At 45.5% G+C, this 22232-nt stretch overlaps 1 protein-coding gene and 1 pseudogene across 1 annotated transcript in view; one reads left to right on the top strand and one right to left on the bottom strand.

Moving 5' to 3' along the window:
* LOC112433238 (NACHT, LRR and PYD domains-containing protein 12-like) overlaps positions 1-22232 on the top strand; it is a 428555-nt gene that overhangs the window by 370130 nt on the left and 36193 nt on the right. The gene's annotated exons all lie outside the window — the stretch shown is intronic.
* Positions 8001-13144, bottom strand: LOC112432298 (neuroligin-2-like; annotated as a pseudogene).

Here is a 22232-nt window from a genome sequence, read left to right on the forward strand (position 1 = left end):
TGGACCGGAGCCTCCTGCCTGAGGGGAGCAGGTCAAACAGACTGTGTCCAGGGTGAGAAGGGTCAGCTGTGACTGAGCTGCACGCCCCAGTGTCCTGGAGGCGTACAGGTCCTGCAGAGATGGGAGTCTGCAGCCAATCACCTTCTCAGCAGAGCGCACAACATGCTGCAGTCTCTGTTTGTCCCTGATAGTGGCTCCAGCGTACCACACGGTGATGGAGGAGGTGAGGATGGACTCGATGATTGCAGTGTAGAACTGCATCATCGATCATATAATCCATTGTTTCAAATTAGACCTAAAACTCCCCCTTTTGACACATCTTCATGTGTCAAACAAAACCACAACTAGAAAATTAAAAGAAAAAGGTTCATCAGATCATTTCTCAGGAAACCTCAGCGATTCTCCTCTCGAGTATATTTGCTCCGGGCCTGCAAACCTGTGTTTAAATAATAAAATCAGTTTAATTATCATGTTCGATCTTTTCAGCTCCTGGCTCCACCCCTGCATCCCCAGAACGACCTAGAAACAAAACCTGTATATTAGCATCAACTTCACATTTAAACTCAGTTCCCCCCCTGTCCTTCCCTCACTGTGATCCACTCTGTGCTATAAGAAACTAAACTTAAAACACAACAGTTATCAGTCATGTGCTTCATACAAAATCTGCGTATGTTTTTGTCATGAATCGCCGTGCGGCAGGCAGGAGTAGGACCCAAAATGCAGGACTCACAGGCACGAGGGAATGAACTCAAAACTCAGCTTTATTCGCTGGCAGAACAAATATACAAACTAAACTAAACTGGGAAACCACAAACTAAGAACTCACAGAGAGACACAGGGAGATCCACACACGGCATGAGGGACGACGTCACACTGAACAGAGGGAGACGCAGACAGAAATACACAGAGGGTTAACGAGGGAAGTGGGAACACACGGGGAACACAGGTGACACTGATAATCATAACGAGACAGGGCGGGGTGAACTGAACACTGACGGGAGAGGTGAAACAGGAAGTACAGGAGGAGAGAGAGCACGAGTAGAACACCAACGTAACAGGCAGGGGAGACATGGAATAAACACGACAGGGGACGAGGGCTCATAAATACATAGAGGGCACACAGGGGGAAGAGAGAGCACGGGGAGAACTTAGACATAATGGGCAGGGGAAGCATGGAATAAAATACAAACATACAAGGAAACTAAGAACACTGGGCCAACATGGCCCAGGACCATGACAGTACCCCCCCCTCAAGGGCTGGCTCCAGACAGCCCAAACACAGAAAAACAAAACCAAACAGAAAACAACCCAGGGCGGGCGGCGGGGGCCCAGGACGGAGGGCTCGGAACAGAAAACAAAGAGCACAGCAAACACCGGAGCCCAAGAAAATAACTCAAACACAGAGCAGTTCAGGAGGCCGGCCGTGCGCAAGGCAACGGCGGCGACGCGGAAACAGTTCAGGAGGCCGGCCGTGCGCAAGGCAACGGCGGCGACACGGAAACAGTTCAGGAGGCCGGCCGTGCGCAAGGCAACGGCGGCGACGAAGGAGACGACGGAGCAGTTCAGGAGGCCGACCGCGCGGGAGGCGGCGGCGACGATGACAGCGCTGGTCCGGGGGCCGACCGTGCGGAAGGCGACGGCGGCCACTCAGGCGAAGGCGGTCCGGGGGCCGGCCGTGCGGAAGGCGACGGCGGCGGCTCTCCAGTGTCAGGCGTACTGGCCGAGGCCCGGTGGGCACAGGACCAGTCGAGACGGGACCAGTCAAGGCGGGACCAGGCGAAGCACAGGCTGAGGAGGCTGCAGCAGACGAGGACTCTGAGGAGGCTGCAGCAGACGAGGACTCTGAGGAGGCTGCAGCAGACGAGGACTCTGAGGAGGCTGCAGCAGACGAGGACTCTGAGGAGGCTGCAGCAGACGAGGACTCTGAGGAGGCTGCAGCAGACGAGGACTCTGAGGCCGGGCCAGGCGGAGCTGCAGAGGCTGAGGCCGGACCAGGCGGAGCAGAAGCACAGGCAGAGGCTGGCCCAGGCGATGACGAAGCGGTCGCAGATGGCGGCTGGACAGGCTCCTCGGGCCCTCCAGCTGATGCGGCGTGAGGCTGGACAGGCCCCTCGGACCCTCCAGCGGAGACAGGAGGCTGAACGGGCCCCTCGGACCCTCCAGCGGAGACAGGAGGCTGAACGGGCCCCTCGGACCCTCCAGCGGAGACAGGAGGCTGAACGGGCCCCTCGGACCCTCCAGCGGAGACAGGAGGCTGAACGGGCCCCTCGGACCCTCCAGCGGAGACAGGAGGCTGAACGGGCCTCTCGGACCCTCCAGCGGAGACGAGGAGGTGCTGGCCGGGCTCACTGGAACCCCCAGCGGATGAGGCAGATGGCGGCGTGGGAGCCACGGAGTCCTGGATGAGCTCATCCGAGCTTCCAGCAGGAGCTGATGTAGAGCCAGAGAGGTTTGGGACCCCTGGCTGAATGTTAAGCCGAACAGAAGACCGTATTGCTATCGGGGACTGGGCCAATGGTTCAGGTGCGAGCTGAGCTGCTGGACACACGGGGACCTGAGCTGCTGGACACACGGGGACCTGAGCTGCTAACGGTGGAGAAGTAAATGACTGCACAGGGGACTGAACTGATGTCTGTAGTAACGGTGGTGGTGAGAGTGGAGTAGGTGGTGGAGTTAATGACTTCACAGGGGAATGAACTAGAGGTAGTGATGGTTGTGGTGCTGGTGGTTGAGTGGGTGACTGTGCTAAAGGGGACTGCACTGGGGACTGCACTGGAGACTGCACTGGAGACTGCACTGGAGACTGCACTGGAGACTGCACTGGAGACTGCACTGGAGACTGCACTGGGGACACTGGACTGGAGACTGCACTGGGGACACTGGAGACTGCACTGGGGACGGCTGCGAGGGAGCTAACTGAGCTGTGAAGGGCTGCGAGGGAGCTAACTGAGCTGTGAAGGGCTGCGAGGGAGCTAACTGAGCTGTGAAGGGCTGCGAGGGAGCTAACTGAGCTGTGAAGGGCTGCGAGGGAGCTAACTGAGCTGTGAAGGGCTGCGAGGGAGCTAACTGAGCTGTGAAGGGCTGCGAGGGAGCTAACTGAGCTGTGAAGGGCTGCGAGGGAGCTAACTGAGCTGTGAAGGGCTGCGAGGGAGCTAACTGAGCTGTGAAGGGCTGCGAGGGAGCTAACTGAGCTGTCGATAAGGCTGATGATTCCTCTACCAACTGAGCTATTGACTGGGCTAAGGATTGAAATAAGGTTTGTAGTAAGTCAGGCTGTGGATGTGACTGTGCTATGGGAAGCGAGGCTGAATGTGGTGGAGGTGGCGACTGAGCTTCGGGCCGGGCGGCTAACAGAGCTTCGGGCCGGGCGGCTAACAGAGCTTCGGGCCGGGCGGCTAACAGAGCTTCGGGCCGGGCGGCTAACAGAGCTTGGGGCGAAAATGGTGGTGGTGGAGTTGGTGTCTGGGCTACAGACGGCTTCTGAGCAGGAAACACAGGACACTGAGCTACAGGTGGCTGCTGAGCAGGTGACACTGGAGACTGAGCTACAGACGGCTGCTGAGCAGGGGACTGAGCTGAAAGCGGACGGGCAGCTGACTGAATAAACATAGCTCCAGAATAAACAGTTCCAGATGAAACAGTCTTAACTCCTGGGTCCGAAGGAGCATCAGAAGCACAGTCTTTTGAACTACAGTGGAAACGATCGCTCTCAAAATAAATACTGTCGTTTTCTGGAACAGGAGAAACAGAAGATCTAGAGTTCATGAAGCCGACGTTAGCGGCCTTGGGGGAAACGGTACGTTTATCCCTCGACACAGAAGGCGAACGTAGGGGGACTTTGTCACTCACCCTAGGCGGTTGGTCGAGAAGAGTCCCAGGCTCCTGCTGTGAAGTGGAAACGCTGGGTGAGTCGGGCGGCACGATAATAATCCCTAACATCTTGTAGAAGGCTTGTGCAGGCGTGAGCTGATTGCTTGCAGGCTCGTAGTAATCCTCCCGGGACCGGCTGGAGCGTTTTCTGCGAGACCTGGGCGTCCGCGGAGAGGAAGCAGGTGAGTGGACCGAAGGGTAAGCAGCTAGTGAGGAGCGGCAGCACGGAGGCCCTCCAAGCACTAGCCGAGTCCCGTCAAAACGGGAGCTGCGCTTCCACGGTGAGTCCGCTGGATCCATTACTGGTGACGTCGTACTGTCATGAATCGCCGTGCGGCAGGCAGGAGTAGGACCCAAAATGCAGGACTCACAGGCACGAGGGAATGAACTCAAAACTCAGCTTTATTCGCTGGCAGAACAAATATACAAACTAAACTAAACTGGGAAACCACAAACTAAGAACTCACAGAGAGACACAGGGAGATCCACACACGGCATGAGGGACGACGTCACACTGAACAGAGGGAGACGCAGACAGAAATACACAGAGGGTTAACGAGGGAAGTGGGAACACACGGGGAACACAGGTGACACTGATAATCATAACGAGACAGGGCGGGGTGAACTGAACACTGACGGGAGAGGTGAAACAGGAAGTACAGGAGGAGAGAGAGCACGAGTAGAACACCAACGTAACAGGCAGGGGAGACATGGAATAAACACGACAGGGGACGAGGGCTCATAAATACATAGAGGGCACACAGGGGGAAGAGAGAGCACGGGGAGAACTTAGACATAATGGGCAGGGGAAGCATGGAATAAAATACAAACATACAAGGAAACTAAGAACACTGGGCCAACATGGCCCAGGACCATGACAGTTTTAGTTTCACGTTGATCCTCTGAGTGTCATGGTACTTCTTTTAATTTGACTTTATCAAATCGAACCAAAATAGGTTTGCTGTCTTTACTTTGCTCGTTTCCCTCCAGCACCACCTCGTATCACCTGCCCTTTCCCTTGGACCAGTGTTTGTTATTCCATAACTGGATTTGGAATGTGACAAGTCCACCAATCCCCTATATAACTCCTACATTTGGCTTTGGTTCTGTTTTCCTTCTATAAAATGTCGTTGACTTCTACAGTGGCCTGCTTTGGTTAATGGTAACATCAGTAATATCAAACATTTTCTCCCCTTCAGCATTTGGCATTTTCCCAACAATATAATGTGACACCATCATCTAAACCAGGGCTGCCCAATCCCGGTCCTCGAGAGCTACCGTCCTGCAGCTTTTAGATGCATCCCTACTCCAACACAGCTGAATCAAATGGTTTGATTACCTCTTCAGCATGCCATCGTGTTTGGCAAAGGCCTGATAACAAGCCATTCATTTGATTCAGCTGTGTTGGAGTAGGGATGCATCTAAAAGCTGCAGGACGGTAGCTCTCGAGGACCGGGATTGGGCACCCCTGATCTAAACCCAGTCAATAAAACAACATTTTCTTAAAGCAAACATCAGCAACCCAAAATTAGCCGCCCAAGGGTGGAGTCTGCAGCTCCACTCTCATGTGAACCTTTCGGTCTCCCTCTCTCTCTCTTGTGCTCCTGCTCCTGCCAAAAGCAAAGCAAAGCATCCACCCTTTTCTTACCGGCGTCGTGAATTGTTTGTCAACATCTACTCATCCTAACGCTGGTCCAGTCTTTGTCACGGCTGCACAGCAGACAAGTGGAGCCTCACGCGCAAAGCATCAGATTCTCCACCCTCATCAATATGAGCTCATTTATTTGTTCTTTCTTTTGTTTTTAGAAAAAGAGTTCTTTATGATCTTGGACTGGATTGACTCGCTGCAATCCTTTAGACAGGAACTGGCAGGTTCCCACAGGTGACCTTTCCCTCAGCCCATTGTAATCTGGAAAAGCTCACCTTATATTTGCTCTCACAACAATGTTTTACAGCGCTGTTAATTCAATCTTGCAGGCCTGCTTAGAACAAAGAAGGAGGAAAAGAGAGCTGATTATTAGCTCATCAGAGCACAAAACATCATCACCAAAGGGGGCGACACCTGACAGTTTTCTCTAAGTGCACTGTTACAGAAATAATGAGCCGCTCCTCAACATGTCCATGTTTAGTAAAACTCCCTCTATTGAAATAAGAAAACAAGCCAAAGCTAACTGACAGAATGAACCCATCACTAAAACAACAACCCCAAAAATCTTCATCACAGAAAAGTTTTGCTTACTAATCCAACAATATGTTGTGGGAATTAGAACTTTCCGGGCCATAAAGCTTTTGCCCGACTCTTGGCTTAACTAATACTGACATAGTCTGAAATCAGACTTAAAGTCACTCCCTCTGTTCATTTAGGATAAATGTATCTATATCTGATTTAGGCTAAGTGCCTTTTGTTTAGATGAACTGCTGGACTTCCAGACCAGCAGGTTTAGGGAAGTCTTTATGGGGTCACACTCTGACCCCCCCCCCACCACACACACACACACACACACACACACACACACACACACACACACACACACACACACACGCACGCACGCACGCACAGGCAACGTACTCTTTGTTTGTATGTAGACGTCATATGTTAATGAACGTCACATGTATATTCATGTAACCTCAATAAAAGAGCAGTGTTACGGGGGAGCGGACGAGAGCAACTGGGGTGAAGCGAAGGAACGGCGTTTGTCCGGTTCTCTCCCGTGCACGGGAAACATGAAGAACTTTGCCTACTCGTGTCTTGCTTTGCTATGTAATTAAATTGTCCTTAACGTTCCAACGAATAGGTTTATGCTACAAACCTATCACTGAGGTTAACTACACAACCCCTCGCCACCTCCTTATACACAGGAGTGAGTACAAAAGGGTTCGTACGGACGCATCAGCCGGCCGTCCTTCTGCTCGACACTGTTAGCTGAAAGATGATCGGATCATCCTCTGTCCTGTATTTAAGGCTGAGAGTCTTTGTCCAGTCTCTTTTCCACAGCTACTGTCCACAGCACTGATCCACCTGCAGCACAGCCCCCTCAGTTGTTTTATGATTTACTTTGTGCACGTTTCCCTTCCAGTGAGCTTACAAAACCTCTGACAGGAGAAGTCAGGCATGTGTTTCCCCCACCTCCCCTTTTAGGCAGTAATAAAATAGAAAACAAACAATCAAACAGGCTAAAGCTAGAGCACAAGCAAAGACAGCACCGGTGACTAAGTTCTCCCATACTGGACGTACGCTACCACGTGGGCTCAAACAGCAGCACATCAGCTCAGTTTACATACTGTTGACATCTTCATCAGAGGGTCAGCAGGGAGCGCTGCTGAGCTGCAGTCGTCTCCACCAGAGTGACGGAGCAGGAATCACAAACAGCACAAACCCACCGTGTTGTTTCCACCCTGTTCAGGAGATCTGAGCCCCCATCCCTTTTTTTCATGTTGCAGCTCTGCACTGCAGGCCCTGAACGCCTCCCGGTTACCCTCAGTGTGCTTAGAGTTTAATTTACAACCGACGAGCTCACAGATCATCTGCAGGCAGGTGAACGAACCCTTAATGTGAGGATAATAGCAGAGCTGAGCTGAGGTCAGAAATAGTCAGGAACGGTGTCGACACAGTGAAGTCAGCTGTTTGGGAATTTGTCTGATTATCAGTTTGGGGGGGGGGTCGGTGTTAAATAACAAAGGCGGTGTAGGATGGAGAGAGGAGGAGGGAGGGAGCAGTGATGATATGAAGTCAGAATACACATGTGGCAGACATAAGGGGGTCAGACAGGAGCAGCATCAGTCTCTGCTCTGTTTTGTTAATAACGTAGAAAAATAGTTTTGTACAATCAAGCTACATCGACGGACGCTTTACCTCACGTACCCTAAAATGAAAAAGTAGTGACAGTAAGATGGAGGCTGCACATGACACCATGACTGAGTTCACAGCTGTTGCTTTGATTCTAACGTTTAAGACTTTTGGCATCGACTCCGTTTTAATAAATGAGTGCTGGGAGGCGTCGTTTGACTTCAGGAGCTCCTGCGATGCTCCTGCGATGCTCCTGCGATGCTCCTGCGATGCTCCTGCGATGCTCCTGCGATGCTCCTGCGATGCTCTTACTCTGCGGGAGAAAACCTAAAACCAAAAGTAGCAAACATGGAGCGATATGACTCGTTTAGATTTTGGGAAACGTGCATCGACAGGTACAGTGTCCTTTTCCCCGCGTCTTTAAAAATAATTCATGCATAGATCCCCCACTGAGAAAACCCTTTTATATACTTTCTCCTTTGTACACATTTTATATAGAACTATATATAATATCATTTCTCTATATCTATATTTTCAGAAAAATTCTTTCCACACAATAAAAAACAACAATTAAACAAATGCTTCAAACAAAACAACAAAAAGAGAGAAGATGGAAGAAAGAAAATCACGACTGAGGCCAGTTTGGCACTTTGTCATGAGAACATGACAGAACTCTGTTAGTTGACGGTAAATAGCGAAACTCTATTTTTCTTTTGTTTTTCTTCTCCCTTGATGAGAAATGAAACACAGCAGTACTTACTTGGCACCTAAAAATGCTGGTCGAATGAAAGATATCAGTGTTTTCATAGTTATATGTTTAGTGTACGCCTCCCCCCTCCAGACTGCTCAGCAGATCGGGAATTTTTAGAGAAGAGCAGGAGGGAGGCGTGTCAAATGAGAGGAAGAGAGCAGTAATAAAACACGGATGTAGAAAAGAGAAGCATAATGTGCACATAACACACAGGAGATGGAAAAAGAGATGACGCCAACGTAAAAAAGAGAAAACAGCGAGGAGCGAGAGAGCATTCGTCCCTTTGACAAATGTTGGAGGTCTTGAGCCTGGAAACAGCAGACCGTCTTTGAAAACAGTATCTTTGAAAGATCTGAGTCACCCACCCCAAACTGCTCATCTGCTGCTGGACACTTCAGTTGCACCTCCACATGCCACCAGTGGAGGGAGCTGCCAAGTTTCACAGCACATGACGCAGCAGGTGTAGTTGCTTTTGGAGAAAGAAGAGAATAAGAGGACAGAACGAAGGCCCACGTCTAGAGGCCTCCCTTCCAGAGCGGTAGCAGAGCCAGTGTTCCTGGTCCCTAGGTGGCGCTGTGTCGGGCCTGTCCCTACTATACCCTGGTGGTGGAGTGGGGGTGGGGCAGGGTGTTGTTGTGGCCGGTGGAGGGGAATGTGTTGAAGGTGTGAAGAGGCTGCATGCTGGTGATGGTGCTGGGGATCACGGTGATGGTGTTTGGCGTCATCAGTGGCACGTTGTCGGGGGCGCGGCGCAGCGCCAGGGTGTAGTCGGGAGGGCAGGCGGGCCGCAGGATGTCGTGGGGTCGCAGGGGCTCCATGTCGTGGTGAGCGTCGTGCTCCCAGTCCTTCATCTGCAGGGACATGATCTCCTCCTCCTGGCTGTGAGCCAGGTCGTTGGCGGGGCCGCCCCGCTGAGGGGACAGCCGGTGCCGGCGCATCTCGTGCCGCTTGTCACGCTTGTAGTAAAGGGCGGCGAAGGCCAGGATGTTGAGGAAGAAGAGCGACGCTCCAACTGCAACTGTCACGCTCAGTTCGGTGGAGTAGTCGCGGGTGTGTCTGGGAAAGAGGTCCTGGGGCGGGCGCTCTGAGCCCTCGGGCTCAGGATCTGATGGGAAGGTAGGGAAAGGATGACGAGTGGTTTGAGGAACGTTGTTTCTGGGCCTCATGGTGCCGGGGTCACGGCCTGCGGGGGAGCGCGTAGTGGTGGGAAAGAGCACGTCGTGCAGGCTGTGAAGATGAGGGACTAATTCCAGCCAAAAGGCCACTTTGTTAGCTCTGTAGTTGTCTCTGACACGAGGTTTCAAACCGATGTGAAGGTACTGCTTGTCCTTCCAGTTGAACTTGGTCCAGATGACCTCCTCGAAGCGGTTGGGCTTGGTATGAATGAACTCGGTGTCCTGAGGGACGGGCAGGTTGGGGTCCCTGGTGGAGCATAAAGGTTAAACGTTTCAGTTCAAAGTTATATTCAGTCTCCATTATAAGTAACATGTGGAATCAATACACTGAATACAGACAGGAGGCCCATTCTCTGTGCAACCTTTAAACTATCTAAGACCAACCGGCTGCTCTGGGATCTGGATGCTTTTGGTGAACCAGTATGTTCAATTCTTCAAAGCCACACGGGAATTAAACTAGCAACCCAGATTCAAGTATTCAAGATGACTAGAAGGCTGTCAGTGAACATACAGTAACGTGTACAGTTTACACTACTGTGACATGAGGCCTACCCAGTCTTTGCGAAGTTAGTCCAGTAAGTCATGACCACAGCGCTCAGCATCACATCGTTCTTGGAGAAGTTGCACGGGAGCAGGTCCGTGGCACCGATCATCGGTACGCCGAACACGTAAGGTATCTCGTCTCCGTGCGCGGCGTCGGCACTCGGGCCGCGTCTCGGTGTGGCAGTGGTGGTAGAACGTGTAAAAGTAAACTGGGGACTGAAACTCAGCATGGAGTTTGGCAGTGGCCACAGCTGGTGCCACCCACTGGTGGTCCGTAAACAGGGCCAACAGAGTCTTCCGCCGCATGTCGCCGTTGTCCCTGTCCTCCCAGTCTGTGTACATGAACTTAATGGTCTCCCTCAGGATGTCTTTGCCTGGTGAAGAAGCACAGGAGGGGACAAAAGGAGGGGGAAGAAAGATAAAAGTGAAAACTGCTAAGAGTAAAGTAACAGCAGTGCAAGACATTTTTTAAGAGATCGGTCTGATCAACAGATATGAAACCAAAGCAAATGTTGGTGAGATGAACCAAGAGCCAGGAAGTGAGTGAGAAATCTAGAGAGGAAAAAAAACTCTTTCTGATAACAGAAGGAGTGACAGGCAGCAGAGAGGAAGCATGACTGCATTATCCAAACATGTCTGTACTGTGACTGTGGTCCGGCTGTGAGGGGTTCGCAGGCCGATCTGTCAGAAACACCGACACTGAGATTGGGAGCCCACTACCTGGGGGATGATAGCATTACTGCCCACAGAGCCTCAAAGGTTAAGGCGCAGACACGCCGTGATGTGGATGAGTGGCTCTCTTTAGCACGCTTGTCTTGTTTGATGCACTTCACTGGGCTCACATGTTACTGATTCTTTCACAGGTTTTGATATTCTTTTGAAAATTCATGTGAACTCAAGCTGTCAGAATTGTAATGTAAGCTTTGATAATTGTCCACATTTGTCATTTTGACGATTATCCGTTTATTTTAATGAATACAGCAAACAGAAAAAAACGAACAAATCAACAAACGCGGCTCCTAATGAGACAAAACCTGATGATGCTGCAAAATGCAGTTAAGTGAGAGGAGGCTGTAAAATGGAATAACTGAAAAAGTGGCAGTGTACAGAGGTGGCGTCCTCACCCTCTGGATAGCCGTAGAGGTTGTCAACAAAGCTGGAGATGGTGTAGTCGAACGCCGCAGCTGAGATGCCGTCGTTGTCCTTACTGTCGTCCACAAACTTCAGCCCCTCTCCCTGGTTCACTCCTATCAAGATGTCATAGTTTAGGAGCTCCCCCTGGTGGAGCAAATAAGGAAGAACATGCTGAGTGCTGGAACAGAGCCTGTGTGCATCACAAGTCTACAACAGGAAGTGCAGCTGAAGCACAGCTTTGTGAATTGGCAGCATTTCATTTCCCAGTAAACAAAATAAAGATTAGCTGTTGCCATGAAATTCCTACTATAAACTGTAAATACTGCAATATATGCAGGGTTCATACACATTTTTAGGGTCAAATTCAAGCACTTTTTAAGCACATTCAAGGTCAATTTTCAAGCTTTTCCAGCACATTACCAAAAAAGAAGCATGTTTCACTTTGCATCACCTCAGTAAGACCTTGTAAAAATTTAAACAAATCATCTGAGGTCGATTTAAATGTCTTTTGTTCCCCTTTTGTTAAAAGAGCAGCACACAAAAATACAGAAAAAGGAAACGGTTGCCTTACATGCATATAGTGTACAAACTCAAAAAAACACATTCCTCTTAAAAATGTGCAAATGTGAACAAATCAACTTGTTAGAGATCTTCATCTCCACTGTAAATAAACAACAAGCCAGAGAACAAGAAAACTGCACCAAACACCACAAACACCAACAAATTAATGTCTTCTCATCAGACATTGAAGCTTCTTTCCTGTGTGACATAAAAAATAAGAGACAGATGTTTGTTTGTTTCTTTTAACTAGTTAAGCACCCACGTTCAGTCATCCACCCATTCACGCACACATTCACGCACTGGTGATGTAGCTACAGCCACCCTGGGGCGCCACCAGGCCCTCTGACCACCACCAGTAGGCAACGGGTGAAGTGTCTTGCCGGGTGAAGTGTCTTGCCCAAGGACACAACGACCGAGACTGTCCAAGCCGGGGCTCGATTACAAGGCGAACTCCTAACTCTTGAGCCACGATCGCCCAGTGGGGACATGGGGACATTTCAATTTCCAGCAGGAAGCTCCCCCTTTTTGTTAAACCCTTTAGATCAGGGGTCGGCAACCTGCGGCTCTTTAGTCCTTATAGTGCGGCTCCGCGTGGTTTGGGGAAATAAATTAGCTGAAGTGTATTTTATTTATGTTAGTTCTTTTTTTAACTTGTAGTTCTAAATTGGAAGATTATTGTGATTTTGCAATATACAAATAAAATTATATTTTGTTATTTTTTCATCGCTCAAAATAAGCGTCACACTCGCGGAAGCCGGTGTACCCGGCGAAACGCCGTGCATTTATCGAGCCTTTCAACCCCAGATAGGCCAATTATGGCTCTTTGGCTCTTTGGGTCTTAAAGGTTGCTGACCCCTGCTTTAGATGAACAGAGTTTTTTAATTAAATACATAATCTTTAATAAATGTTCTCTTTTATAAAAAGTAGGATAATTAAAAAAACTTTTATTATACCTCTATTGAGTAGAAAAAAAACTGTCTTGTTTTCTGTCGTCTGTTATATAATATTAGGGATGTTTGTGACAATTAATTTCTTAATTGGCTGGACTAACCAATAGTCCACAACCAGGAAACACTGAAATTTTAAGTTAAGTTTGAAAACAGTTTAAAAAAAAATACCCCATTCCAAAATGTCTTGTGACAATCTCATTGGCTTAGGGAGTGATGATGTCATAGATCTTAAGAATCTTAAGTCCTTTGATGTTTTTCCTTAAGTAGGGGTGAGAAACAGCAAGTTTTAGTTCGTTTCAGCAGCATCTGTGTTTGCAGCCTACAAAACGTTCACCACAAGCTCTTCAAAGTCATCGTATAGAAACTCCAACATGTTTCCAAGAAAAAAACAACCAATTCAAAAAGATTACGCTGCCTCTCCTTCCTGGCGTGGCCGGCCAATTTCCCCAAATGGCTCCTCATCCTTCCAAAGGGCGTTAGAGGAGAGTAGGAAGGAAAACTACCTTCTCCAGAAAAAAATGCAACAAATTGAAGAAGAGAAACTTCAACTGGAGGACAAATGTAGACGAATGGAAGCCCAAAATAAAGAGCTGGAAGAAAGACAACAGCGCCAGCCGGACATAAAAATTATTAATGAGGGCTGGGGAATCAAGTTTGCTCAGAGCCGAGAGCAGATTGTGCACCTCATTAAAGAAAACAGGCAAAAGAGTGCAGAACTCAAAGAAATGACCAACCAGCTCCAAGACAAGAAAACGATGACTGATAAGATACAACGGGATCTCCAATACATGGACCGAAAAAATCGGCTCCTCCAAAGACAGCTCCATGAAGCTGTGGAAGAAAAGAAAGAATTCCTCCAACAGAAGGAAGAGCAGGACAAAAAGCAACGAGACATGCAGCACGAACTGAAGAGCATGCAGGAAAAATACCGCGTGCTGAGAGAAAGCCTGGATGAAACACTGCGCCAAAATAAAGACCTTCTTCAACAGAAAGAGCAACAGCAAGAAAGACTGAAAGAAGGAAAACGTATCGTCCAGGACTTTGAGTCTAAAAATCTAAAACTGCAAGAGTTTTGTAATCAGCTGGAGGACAAAGCAACTAAAGTGGAAGAAGAAAAGGACAAACTGGAGAAACGCTGCTCACAGATGCAGAGAAGGATCGATCAGATAGCGAGAAACAACTCCGAGCTCGTTAAGGGGATTTTGGTGGAATTCAATAACTTGAAGCGTGAAAACACTCAAATGCAGGCGCAAAAACAACAAGAAGACAAAATACATGAAGACCTGCAGCTCACGCTCCAAGAAATCCAGAAAAGAAACGAGCAGTTAGAAGACAAGCACAAAGAGGTCAAACAGAGAAATGCAGACATGCACAAGGACAAGCTGATACAGGAGGCAACATCCAAACAACTCAAAGACAAGCTTGAAGAACAACAAGCAACATTGGAAGAGGTGGAACAAAGATGTGAGAAACTTGAAGAACAAAACGCAGAAACCATCGATGAGCTGAGAAATCTCATCCTGGAGAAAAAAGCGCTCGTGGAAAAGTGCATGAAAAAAAAGAGAAAATGGTTCCACTTGTTCCGGAGGAGAGACGCTACTGCTTCCTCACCTGATGTAGCCTCGTCTTGCTCCACCTCTGTTAACCCCCCCAACCAGTCCCGGCTGTTGACTGTCCCCTCCTAATATCCGTGTGTGTGTGTGTGTGTGTGTGTGTGTGTGTGTGTGTGTGTGTGTGTGTGTGTGTGTGTGTGTGACAGGGTATCACTAGTTAGGTCATCATGTTTAGACTCATTCACTCCAAAATTATTTAGGCCAAATCTTTAAAACAGTGTCATTTCATACACATTTTCAATTCACTTCAATCGCACAAATGCAGAAATAATTATTTGCAGTATCTTATTTATTATGAGAATGTCATGCCTGATCATTTGTACCTACACCACCAAAAATGGGGGCAAAAGGGAGGAGATCATGTTTAATCGGTTATAAGAAAAGGTCAGAAATATAAGTGCCGACATGAGCAGTGTCCACAGAAACCTCTGACTCTCAGCTCAAAGCTTATATAAACCATTTCTACAACCAGCAAACAAACAAAGACACCGAACAGTTAAAAGAGCAGTGACGTCACCACGAATCTGTGGTCAGGTAATATCCATGTTTTGATTGATGATTTTCTGGAGTTAAATGTGAACCGAAGCATATTTTGGGTGTTATATGCTATTAAATACTTTTTAATTTATTTAAAAGTATTTAATAGCATATAACACCCAAAACATGCTGGGTGTGGAAATAAAAAAATCAGAATTTCCTCTGTTTGAGTCACAGTAACTTTGACATAGTAACATTTGCAGTAAGTCCTAAATGTTCACCTTTAAAATCCCTCCCTCTGTTCATTTTGCCCACATCATGTTTCAGTGGTTGGCCTCAGGTTCTTCAGCTTCCTGACAGTCTGAAGTCAGCTGACAGAGTTTCACCTGCTAAATACACAGAAAATCTTGTTAAAGCCGCACAGTTTGCCCAACAGTAATATTCCCATTAAGCCCTTTCTAAACACTTTATAACAATGTGTCATCACTAAATTATAAACTTCTTCTCCAAATCTGCACGACTGCACTTAGTCACAGACTTTATTTAATTGTCCTGCGGCTGCTATCATATATTTTACCAAACAGTTCTTCTCACACAGTCACAGATATATTTCTCTCAATGCAAACTTCACTCATGTCTCAGACAGGAAACTTGAGTTTTTCTTTTTTTTCTGTCCCCACTCATTCAACTAATTTGCATATTGAGTCACATCTCGAGAAGTTGCCCTGACAACAGAAATGCATATTCAAAACATTGCTGCGTAATTCAATTATTATTATTTTATTTTTATTTCTACAGTCGTCACTTCTTTTGCTCAATCAGCTGGAAACCACTTCTAACTCACTATTTTAAATCTGCTTTAAGCTTCTAATCCCTGGTTGGTCCTCCCAGTCACTTTTTCCTTGTCACAAAAGTCGCTCTATTGTCCTGCAGCTTCCTGAGTTATTCCTCAGCTTCAGCCTTTAAGTGTGTTAAATCTACACCATTCAGCATTTATGTCATGTATTCACATTCATGAGTGTAAGCATGTCTTCATTGCGTGTATGTTGTGTGTTCATATTAATATTGAGTGTAAGCTGGTCTTCGTTGCCTCGATGTGTTTTTATAATCAGATTTAATTCCTGCATCTTTGCGCTGAACTGTGGATTCAAACTGTCTCACTTCTGATTCTCTCCAAAAACAATTTCACATGTGACAATTTCTACATGTGTGTTTTCTATTTTTCTATTCATTTATGTATTATTAGTTCATTTATTTCTTTATCTCTCTCTCTCTCTTACTTTTTTTATTTACCTTTCTGTTGCGATGCTCTGGATGTTTCTAAACCCCACAAATGCAGTCTCACTGTTCAACCCAATTTTCCTATGCTGGCATCCTGGCAGCTGCACGCTTGACTTTTCTCAGTTCATGGGCAGTTATTTTGCGCCTTGGTTTTTCCACACGCTTCTTGCGACCCTGTTGACTATTTTGAATGAAACGCTTGATTGTTCGATGATCACGCTTCAGAAGCTTTGCAATTTTGAGACTGCTGCATCCCTCTGCAAGATATCTCACTATTTTGGACTTTTCTGAGCCTGTCAAGTCCTTCTTTTGACCCATTTTGCCAAAGGAAAGGACGTTGTCTAATAATTATGCACACCTGATATAGGGTGTTGATGTCATTAGACCACACCCCTTCTCATTACAGAGATGCACATCACCTAATATGCTTAATTGGTAGTAGGCTTTCGAGCCTATACAGCTTGGAGTAAGACAACATGCATGAAGAGGATGATGTGGACAAAATACTCATTTGCCTAATAATTCTGCTCTCCCTGTAGACTTTTGTCTTATCGCCTTAACCTCCATGGTCTCAAATTCTTTCAGGATATAATTTCTTTTAACCGGATTTGGGCAAATTTCATTTATCAAAATATTCCTGATCACTTTGTTTGTAAACCTGCTGTCACCAAATTCAACTCCAGCTATGCAGAGCTGCCTCAGTCCAGGAGAAATTTTAGAGTGCACAATATCTTCTTTTATCATTGATCTCAAAGGGACTGGGATGGCTTTCACTGGGGATTTATATCTCTTAGCAGTACATCTTACATCAAATTTCTCACAAAACGTCTCATGTTTTAGTAAGACCCCATTATCATCCATAAAATGAGCTACAGCCCAAATCCCTTTAGATCTCCATTCATCCACGTACACAGATTTCCTACACAAACGGATATACCTGTTGTTCCATATAGGGGTGTTGTGAGGAGTAAAGCTATGTTTATAGATTAATTTCCAGTAGAGACGGACCTGCTGATGGAAAGCTGAGAGTTTAACAGGTAACGAACTGCAATCAAAGTCACAACGTAACAAAAAGTCTATTCCACCCATTTTGCCAAAAATCACATTGGGAATAATGTTCCAAAAGGAATTTTTGTTCCTAATGAAAGATCTTAACCATTTCAATTTTAGTACACCATTCATAACATCAAAGTCAGTGGCATTAGCCCCACCCTCTTCATAATTCTTAATCACATCATTTTTCTTTATATAATGACATTTGTTCCTCCATATGAACCTAAAATTAAGAGTATTTATAGATTTAATTAGTTTTGGAGGTATGGGCAGAGAAAAGGCTGGATAGATGAGTCTGGACAGACTGTCCATGTTGGTTAGCAAGATTCTCCCAAACAGAGTTATGTCCCTTTGCAGCCACATGTTTAAAATTGACTTACACTTTTCTATATTGGTACAGATATTCTTATTTTCTGTTGATGTCTTATCCTTGCAAATTACAATGCCCAGATACTTCACCTCTTTTTTGATCTGCATATTATTTATTGCTTGCAGGGGACACTCATGCAGAGCTAGAATTTTGCATTTATTAATATTCAGCTGTAGGCCAGAAGCTTTGGAGAAATGGTTGATCGCCTGCAAGGCTAAAGGAATCTGGTCCTCATTTTTTAGAAACAGGGTGGTATCATCTGCCAGCTGACTGATTATTATCTGTTCACCCATCACAGTTAACCCCTTAATGTGACTGTTTTTAATCAAAATAATTCCTCTGACACAGAAGACCTACATTCCTGGTTTAATTCTTGCTGTCAAAAAATCATGGATTCTGTGGCTCCTTTAAAAACCAGGCAGCTTAAGGCTAAACCTGAGCCTTGGTTTAATGAGAGCAGTCGTGCTGTTAAGAGGGAATGTCGTCGAGCAGAACGGAGGTGGAAAAAGGATAAACTGCATGTATCATTTCAAATTCTCAAAGACTGCTGGCATCGCTACCAGAACACTGTTAAAGAGGCAAAAAGGGAATATTTTGCAAATATTATTTCTTCCAACTGTCATAACCCACGTGTGTTATTTAGGACCATTGACACTGTTCTTAATACTCCTTTGAATGTCTGTTTGGAAGTTTCTCCTGAGATTTGCAATGATTTTCTGAACTTTTTTATTGAAAAGGTTGTCACCATCAGGGCTCTTATCACAGCTCCTGACTCTGACCCCTCCGTCTCTGTCCCTTGCGCTGCTGTTTTCACTCAGTTTGAGCTTGTGACGCTCTCCTCTTTAGAGGATGTGGTTCGCCATATTAAGCCCACAGGTTCCCCACGGGATCCTGTCCCTCCACAATTCTTTAAAGAAATTTTTCCTAGTATACAACAGTATGTCCTTGACATTATTAACAGCAGTCTGTCTTCTGGTGTGGTTCCTGCAAATTTCAAACATGCAGTAGTACAGCCACTGCTTAAGAAACCTGGCCTTGATCACACAGTTTTAGCGAACTATAGGCCTATTTCCAAGCTGCCTTTAGTCTCCAAGGTTTTAGAGAAAATTGTTTTTAGTCAACTGAAAGATTTTCTAGATGAAAATGGAATCTTTGAGGTTTTTCAGTCAGGTTTTAAAACCCTTCACAGCACAGAATCTGCATTACTAAGGGTTTTTAATGACATCCTTCTGGCATGTGATTCTGGTAACCATGTTGTTCTTGTCTTGCTTGACCTAACTGCTGCCTTTGACACAGTAGACCACAATATTTTAATTTCTCGATTACATGATGTAGTGGGTATTGGTGGCACTGCACTCAATTGGTTTAGGTCTTATTTGTCAGATAGAACTTTCTCTGTCAGCCTTCTCGGTTACGAATCGTCTTCTGCTCCTCTGTCATGTGGTGTCCCACAGGGCTCAATTTTAGGGCCACTGCTCTTTTCTCTGTATCTACTGCCTCTGGGTTCTATCCTTAGAAGGCATGGGATCTCATTTCACTGTTATGCCGATGACTGCCAAATTTATTTGACACTAAAACGCAAGGATGCCATCTCCATAAAACCTCTCTTGACATGTCTAGATGACATTAAAGCTTGGTTGGCTCGAAACTTTTTAAATTTTAATAAAAAGAAAACAGAAGTGTTGGTGTTTGGACCCAGTGGTCCCTGTGAGTCCTCCTCTGTTGTTTTAGGATCCCTGGAAGTCTATTTTAAATCTGTTGTTACTGACCTTGGTTTTAAGTTGGACAGTGATTTTAAATTGGACAACCAAATCAGAGCAGTGGTGAAGTCCAGTTTTTATCATTTAAGGCGACTGGCAAGACTAAAATCTTTTCTTTCGAGGCAGCACCTTGAAACAGTGATCCATGCTTTTATTTCTTCCCGCCTGGACTACTGTAACTCACTTTATGTGGGGGTCAGTCAGTCATTGCTCTCACGTCTGCAGCTGGTTCAAAATGCGGCTGCACGACTCCTAACAGGAACTCGAAAAAGAGAGCATATAACCCCCGTGCTGGCCTCTCTGCACTGGCTGCCTGTGTCTTTTAGAGTTAATTTTAAAATTCTTATGTTTGTTTTTAAATGTCTACACAGTCTTGCCCCGCCTTACCTCTCTGAGCTTCTTCATCCCCACATACCCTGTCGGTCTCTCAGGTCAGCTGACCAGCTGCTCCTGGAGGTACCGAGATCCAGGAGGAAGCTCAGAGGGGACAGGGCCTTCTCTATTGTGGCTCCAAAATTATGGAATAATTTGCCCATGCATGTTAGAGAGGCCCCTTCACTGTCCACTTTTAAATCACGTCTTAAAACCCACTTTTATTCCTTGGCTTTTAACCTCAGTGAGACTTAGTTTCTTTTTTAATGCAGTAGTTATTTAATTAATGATTTCACTCTTCTTTTATTTGTTTTTTATTTATATCTCATGTAATTTTATTTTACAGTTCCAATGTACAGCACTTTGTGTCAGCTGTGGTTGTTTTAAAGTGCTTTATAAATAAAGTTGATGATGATGATGATGATGAAAATAGACAACAGCTCAGCAACCATGATGAACAGAAGTGGTGAGCTGCTACATCCCTGCCTTATCCCTCTATTAACCTCAAACCTTGAACATGTACCATGTTCTAGCAAAACAGAGCTGTTAATGTCATTATATAGCATCTCTATAACATTGATAAATTCCTCTCCAAAACCAAAAGACTGCAGAGTTTTTAATATGAACGTATGTTCAACTGAGTCAAATGCTTTGTAAAAATCCAAGAACAGGATGTACCCTCTCTCTTGGATTAATTCACTGTATTCAAGGAGATCCAAAACCAGCCTAATATTGTTATGAATTAGTCTTCCTTTCAAAAAACCTGATTGTGTTTCACTGATAATGTTTGAGATGCCTTTCTTTAGCCTCTCAGCTACAGCTCCAGACAGGATCTTATAGTCAGTGTTTAGTAAGGTGATGGGTCTTAAATTGTCTAAAATTCTTTTATCCTTACCCGATTTAGGGATCAGGGTTATCAGCCCTTGTTTCATGCTCGGCATCACTTCTTTTTTCTCTATCGATTCCTTTAATGCATCAAACAATAAAGTTCTTAGGTCCTTCCAGAAGAATTGATAAAAATTAGTAGTGAGTCCATCTGTCCCTGGGGACTTGTTTAATGCCATTTTCATGACCACCAAATCCAGTTCCTCAATTTTAAGCTCTGAATCACACAGATCTTTGAACGGCTTGTCAATACATGGGATGAGATTATGAATCTTATCAAAGAAACTATCAGAATCAGCTGCTGAATATTCTGAGGAGTACAATTTGGAATAAAAAGTGACGACTTCTTTTCCAATCTTTCTGAAATCTTTACATTCAGTCCCATTTATCAACAAGCTTGAGATTAGATTTCTCTGCTGTCTGCACTTTTCCAGCTTACTAAAATATGATGAGTTCTTTTCACCTGCCTCAATCCACTTGGCTCTCGATCTTATAAAGGCACCCTGGGCTTTCTCTAGGTAAAGATCGTCTAATTTAGTTTGTAACTCCATCAATTTATTCTTTTCTTGCACGTTTAGTTTTTCTTTACTACAGCACTGAGTTATTTCACGAAGTAAATTACTTTCATATTCCCGTTTTTCCCTGTTCAGTTCTTTGCAGAATTTTATAGTGAATTCTCTGATTTTGAATTTAATAAGTTCCCATTTCTGTATATTACCCACTACTGAGTCATCATTTTTTATATCTGTAATTTTATGTCTAATTTTATCACAATACTTGTCCTTATTTAAAAGGCTGGCATTAAATTTCCAATATCCCCTGCTACTACGTTTCATCCTTGTTGGTTCTAAGACAAGATCAATGAAACAGTGATCAGATAGGGGTGCTTTGGAGATTTTAGATGGTGAAGTACACCTCAAAATGTCATCGCTCACTAACCAATAATCAATTCTTGACCTGCTTTCTCCATTAGGTTTAAACCATGAATAATTCTTAACTCCAGGATTCAAACTTCTCCAAATGTCTGTAAAATTATTATCACTAGAAAAGTTCTCAATAATGTTATTCTGTTGCCTCCTTCCTAAGCGAGGAGGCCATCTGTCCATCCATTCATCTGAGGTCATGTTCCAGTCTCCTCCTATTAGGATGTAATCTGTGGGGTACATAACTTTAAACTCTGAAATAACATTTGTTAGATTTTCCAATAGATGTTTATTTTGACCTTCGTTATTATGTCCATAAAGATTTGTAACAATTAGAAATATACCTTCGCTCTTCAAGCTGCAGTTGACCAATGACCCACACTATCAGCTTTATATGTTATAATCTCCCCTGGGAACTTATTAAAACAAATCGCCACACCTCCAGATCTGTTAGGTCCACGACTGAAAAGAATCTTGTCTCCCCACTGATTAGCCCAAAAGGTAACATCGGTGAAGGAAAAAAATGTCCATCCCGGTTTTCCCTCCAAGGCACGAGCGATAAGCAGAGTTCTGTCCTTTCCTTCTAAGATTCCTAATTATTTAAAGTAACACTCAGGTATGCCATTCAGCGTGTTAGTACGAGCTCGGGAGCAGCTTGGGAGAACAAGAAAACAGAGACTGCTTTAGGTTGCCTTCCCAATCGACTCAAAGGTTTATTAAGTATACA

The sequence above is a fragment of the Maylandia zebra genome, linkage group LG3 (genome assembly GCF_041146795.1).
Source record: "Maylandia zebra isolate NMK-2024a linkage group LG3, Mzebra_GT3a, whole genome shotgun sequence".
Classification (NCBI taxonomy): Eukaryota; Metazoa; Chordata; class Actinopteri; order Cichliformes; family Cichlidae; genus Maylandia; species Maylandia zebra.